A 6,963-nucleotide genomic window follows, 5' to 3' on the forward strand; every position below is an offset into this window, starting at 1 on the left:
TTTCTCCAACTGCAAAAGACGACGAATGATGAATCTTTGTTGTCTAGATCTGAACGATGAAGAGTCGTCCAGATCTAAAAGAACAGACGAAGGATGAGGAAGTGTTATCCTTCGTCATCTAGGTGGTGTGACGAAGAGATCTCCTTCTTTTTGTTGCACCATGTGACGAAGAGATCTCCATCTCTTCGTCGTATCGTGCGACGAGAAGATGCTCGTCGCACCACTGTCATCCACCAAGAGAAAGAGGAGGTCGAAGACGACGTTGAAAGATGAAGTTGAAGAGTGGAGGTGAAACTACTATTTTTGAAAGTTATGGGGGGCAATTGCATTTTGAATAATACGAAAACCCTAGGTTTGAGGGTCAAAATGTTACTTTTCAAAGTTTAAAAATTTTAGATAAAGGTGAAATGTTATTTTTTAAAATATGGGGGTTGAAAAGTAATAAATTTTATAATTTTTAATATAAACAATAAAATAATTATTTTACCCCTCCCCTTAATAGAAAAAATTAACAGAAGTTTGCCATCAGTGAAAGTTTGAGTTTTTCATCTCTCGTGGGTATGACTTTGAGATTGGGCTAAAATTTGGGTGGGAAATAGTCCTTTCCCCTTAATTTAAATGAAAAAACAATCATATAATTACACTTATACCCTTGGAGTTTAGGTCTATTATAGATGTAATAATTTTAATAGAGTAATAGTATGTGAATATATTTTTAATATATTTATTATATGTTATTAAATAAGTATGCATTATTTTATGTTTAATTTAAAATTATTTAATTATTTAATTACACATGTTAAATACGTATTCAAAGAGACACACATAGTTTTATTGAGTTTAATATATATTAAAAATTTAAGGATAAAATGAATATGTTTTTATTATTATCTATAGTAAATTAGGTATTTTTAATTGACAAGAACCCTTATTAAAGTCGAATAGTTTTTTTCAAAATTAAACAATTCACACAAAATATGTAAAACCTCATATTTAGTAATTAGTTTCATAACCATTGCTTCAATCAAATAAAAAATTTATTTTTGATATATCGTTTTTTATACTTTCTTGTTTGGTTACTTTACACTTTTATCATTCAAATCATTCTCCAAGGGATAATAAGGTTAATGTAATCTTCAAATAGATATGACAATTATTCCCTAAAATTTGGATCTTCACTTTTAAAATAAGCACAAACGGGGACCAAAAACTCCCCTGCAAATAAGGACCAAAAACTACATCTTAATAGTATAATTATAGTTGAATCACACTGTTTTAATACGATTTCAGTTGAATTGCACTCTTCTAATATAATTCCGGTATGATTTCAATTGGAATCATACTAATCTCATAATTATACTATTTTTTGGGTTTTGAAGCTCACAAAAGTGCAAATGGTATTATGTTATGTCAAACTAAATATGCCCAGGATCACCTCTAATACAAAAATATCCAAGCTCATCCATAGATGAAAATGATTAGCTTAAATATCCATCACAAACGAACAAGAAAGAGACACCTATTCAAATAAAAACTATGTTTTAAAATGTTTTAATAAACTCGTAAAACAACAAAATTCATTGTCTGATGTGAAGTAAATGAACTCATTGGCGAGTGTGATCACTGATTGCATAAGATGTAGACAAAATATTCATAGTTTGGTAATTCAAAATTTTTACACCTTCAAAACAAGGGCAACAAAATGAAAATTTCAAATTAAAAAAATGAAATTCTTTTTCATTTGAGATATCACTTCTCATACTCAAAAGTAACAAATGTTCTATTAATCCACTATAACCTTCATACAAATTTTAATATAGTTAATCACTATTTTTATGGTTACCTTAATTATAGTGACATGTTGGGTGACATCAAACCATACTAATATTTGTACGAGACAGTTTAGTGACCTCAAGTCTAAATATCACATGCCCCAATGAGTTAAAAGATTTATTCTATAGATACTGAAACAACTATCTATATGGAAATCTTCTTGTCAGGTTGGTCTAATGATGTGCACTCATATATTATATCAAGTTGTCAACTAACAACTTTAACATGTGAGAACTATCACCACCTTTTAGTAATGTCACTTAACAATGGTAATCTCATCACTATTACTTATGTATTGAGATTATAAATGTTTTTAGAATGACTATCTAATGTGTTCATAAAGTTTTCACAATCAGTCATTTGGTCTTCTCGTCATGATTCTACCATTTTAATTACATATTATTTATATAAACATATTATACAAGTATTAATATGAATGAATAATAAAGTCCTTTTATTAATAAATAAATAAATTACAATATTACAAATGTACAAACTAATTGGCTCTGAGGCCCTACTCCAACAATCTTCCACTTGCATTATAACGAGTCACTCATATGTCTAATATCATATGTGACTATATGCTTATCATGTTTTTGCTACAACAAAGGTCAAGTCAGTGGGTCTATCTTATTTGTGTCAACTCTTGCAATTTGTATGTCTCCACACCAAACGATCTCTCGAATCATATGATATTGTATGGGTATATATTTGGACCTTTAGTGAGACCTTGGTTCATTTGCTTAAGCAAATAACCCCATTGTTGTCGTAATGGAACTCGATTGATTCAACAATACTAAGAACCACTCTAAGTTTTGTGATGAATTTCTTGATCCAAACAACTTCTTTTGTCACTTCGGCGAGCACAATGTACTTGAACTGTATTGTAGAATAAGCTATTGTACTTTGCTTGAAGCTTTTTCAGTTAATTGCACCACCATTCAAACAAAATACAAATCCTGATTGTAATTCAAAGTTATCTTGATCAGTCTAAAAACTCGTATCATTGTATCTTCTGACAATGAGCTTAAGGTCTCCTTCATAAACCAAAAATATATCCTTAGTCATTTTTAAGTACTTCATGATATTTTTGATAGTTGTCTAATGTTTTTCACTTGGATCAGATAAATATCTGTTACAAACACTCAAATCGTAAAAGGCATCAATCATCGTATATAGCATGACATATATGATAGATAATATCGTAGATGCGTATGAGACTCGACTCATCTTATCCCTCTTAGATTATGTATGAGGACACATCTCTTTTGAGAGATATATATCATAGGATATGGGTAGAAATCATTTTTTGAATTCTTCCATGCTGAATCTAGTAAACACCTTGTATATTTATGTACTTTGACTTAGGCCAAACAACCTACGAGACCTATCACGATAGATATTAATGCCAAGGATGTAGGTTGCTTCTCCTCATTATTTCATAGAGAAATATTTGAATAATCAAGTCTTTGCTGATTGCATGTTTAGTGTATCATTCATAGTAATCAATATATCATTGACATAAATATAAGAAATGTTATTATAAACCCACCAACCTTCTTATACACACAAGGTTTATCTTCATTTTTTATAAAGCCAAACTCACGTACAACTTGATCAAAACGAATGTTCCAACTCCACAAAACTTGCTTTAATCCATAAATGGACTTTTACAATTTACATACCTTGTTAGTTTGTCCAACAAGAACAAAACCATTGAGTTGTGTTATATACACATCATCCACAAGGTTACTTTTCAAGAAGGTGGTCTTGGACATCTATCTACTAGATTTTATAGTCGTGGTATGTATCGATTGCAAAATCTTGATAGCCTTCAACATCAAAATTAGCAAATTGGTTTCATCATTATCAATGTTATATTTTTGGATGAAATCTTTGCTAACAAATTGTGTTTTATAGGTAAACACATTACTTTTTATGTCAGTTTCTTCTTAAAAACGTATTTGTACCCTATGAGTTTTACCTTTTTAAGTGCATTCATCAGAGTCCTTATTTGGTTCATTAGTATATATGAACTTAGACAACTATAGTGGTTGGAGAGTAAAAGACTAAAAAAAAAAGTAATTATATTAGAAGATGTATATATTGATTATAGCTCAGGATTGCCCGCGTAGTCATCTTACTAAAATTTGGTTTAATTTATATTATCCCTGGACATAATGTTCCCCTGATGTCGTAGCTATTACACTTGTTGCAATGGTAAAGTAGTAAATGGTTGTATAGGATGACAAAGAAGTACGTGACGCAAGGGTGGCCCAAGGGCAGTGACCATAATGATCAAAAGGAAGCAGCTAACAAGTGAACGAGAAGTGACAATATTGCTATCGATTTATTTATTCTTTGAGATCAACTTGCACACATAAATGGGAAGGGAGTTGTGGCCTGACTTTTCAATATCCCAGTTATATAACACAATAGATCAAATTAACACTAAGTGCATCTTCTTTATTATTATTATTTTTTTATTGATAGAGGTTGGCAGTTGTGAGGTCATCACTTGTTGAGTATTATCAAGAAATTAGTCAACCATTTTTAGCAAATCAATAGAAATTGGAGCTGACTTAACTAAAGACTGTCGCTGATCAAGTCTTCGGGAGAATTGTTCTTATAGTAGTTGGTGGAACTGTAAAAGAGATGACTTGTTAAGAATGAAGGAGATATTATGTTGTCTGTCAGTGACATTAATTGTATTTTAGTTAAGAAGAATGAGCTTCGATTGTTGTTGTGGAAATTTTTATTTTCTCGCCTGTGTTTGAAGGAAAGAAAACTGCTCTGGAATTTACTGCTTTGATGCATCAAAAAAATCATAAGAGAAAAGTATTTCTATCCGTCAAAGTTTGATAGGTTGATTTTGACTTTGAATCTCAACTTTTTAAAAATATGTTAAATTTAAATATATTTGAGAATAAAACTGGATAATTATGTCAAATATATATATAATTACGTATTAATTTTAATTAAAAAATCCAACCCTCCCAGAATAAATCCATGATCTAGTCTCAATGTTGCTTATAAATAAAAACCATTAAACTAGGGATATTGTCAAGACAAGTATACTAATATTAAAATACCGCTAATATTAAAAAAATAGATAAATTATTTGAATATTATTTTTCATCCCAGTAATTTGTTTAGTTTTAGTAATCTTTTTTTTTAATCTTTATTTTTTTCTTCAAATAATTTTTTATTTAATTAACATTTATATAGGTTATTTTGTAATTATATAGTAAAGACTGGATTTGGTTAAACTCAACTCATTTTTCAATTCGAATTAATTTGAACTTAAGTTTAAACTCGACTCTAGTTTAATTCGAATTCTACAATCAATTATCCTAGTGAAAGTAATCTTTCAAGTAGAGAATCCAACACTTTATGAACAATATTAACACTAGAGCAAACCTTAACCTCAACAAGACTCATTTGCAATATTCACAAAAGTTTTGCATGAAAGTTTGAAATAGAATATGAGTCAAACATGATCAAATTATCAAGATCAGTTGTATGTCTCATAAGTCTAGTCATTTTAACAATCTTAAATCTCTTGTTTTTTATTCTAAGTTTGTCCCAAACATCCTTTGTTATCTCACATTTTGAGATGAATTTCATTTGAGTTATAAAAGTAGCATTGAAAATGACATAAATAGCCTTATAGTTCCTACTTGTAACTTCTAATTCAGCATTACTCCAAGTTTAGGGTTAGGGATCTCATCTTTAATAACGATAAGTAAAGTCCACCCATTCACTACAAATATCCATAACCTCTTGTCAATGGATCGTAAAAATGCTCTTATTATAGTCTTCTAATGTGAATTATAAATTTCATTCATCACGGGTGCTTGAGTTTAGAACCACCTTCTCGGACAAAATTCCATAAAAAAAGAACAAAGTTTTGAACCAAAGATTAAACTTGATTGGATCTACTATATGAATACATAGATATACAAATTAAAAAACAGCTATGATACTGATTGACATATAACACAACAGTAAATGATATGGGTTTGATTAGAGAGCTTCAATTAATTAATACTGCCATAATAATGAACAAACTGGAAAAACAAAGTAGAAAAGTAAATGGGACAAAATGATTTTTACATGATTCAACTATATTCCATATAGTTTACATTATGAGACTAAAGTCTGTTACAAAACGAAATTAATCAACAAACGCACTCAAAGTTTGCTTGACTAATTCCTCATAAGACACTTAGACAATAGCCTATTTCCATATTTGAAACACTCCAAGACCCATTTGGCTTCTAAGTTTCCCGTTTAAGTTGGTTCAAGCTCACCTTGAACTTTTTCTGACTTCAAGGCCTTGTCAAAATCCCTTCAAGACCTATTCCAATTTTTTCATACAATCTTACTTTCTCTTTAGTTTAACATTATCACATCAAAATTATTCATTTTTGTGTTAACTATTATTTTAAGGACTGTGTTGTATCCTAGAAATGATTTATCATATCTTGATAATACTATATAACTAGTGGGGGTAAATATTACCTTAAATAAAATAACCTAAAGGCCCCAAAGTTTTTCCATGTTTCTTTCTTTATCCAAGCACATTTCTCTAACAACTTAAATATCCAACACACACGAATAAATGGCCTACTTTTATAGAAAGTTCTAACGGACTCACAAAACAACAAAAGTGCTTGCCCACTTACCCAAAAAACAAGTCGTTGCCAGGTGCAAAGCAAATGAACTCATTGTTCATAGTTTTGTAATTCAATATTTCTAGCCCTTCAAACAGGGCAACAAAATGAAAATTTCAACAAAAAAAAAAAGAAACTCATTTTTCTAACCAAATACAATTTCACTGACAAACAACACAATCTCTCTCTCATCAACAACCAGTCATCTATTTGAGTAATATTATATATAAATTTTATATATAAATAATAATATATTATAATATAATTTAATATTGTTTTATTTATAATTTAAAATTATTTAATCATATGGTGACATATTATTATTTGTGCATATAATTTTATTATATATTTTTACGGTTCCACCAATTACAATAAAACTGTACAAAACAAATCATGCACTCTAAACTTATCTGGCACGCTCAATTGTTTGCTTTATTACAATAGTTTACGCTTG

Source organism: Mangifera indica, chromosome 19, assembly GCF_011075055.1.
Source record: "Mangifera indica cultivar Alphonso chromosome 19, CATAS_Mindica_2.1, whole genome shotgun sequence".
NCBI classification, from domain to species: domain Eukaryota; kingdom Viridiplantae; phylum Streptophyta; class Magnoliopsida; order Sapindales; family Anacardiaceae; genus Mangifera; species Mangifera indica.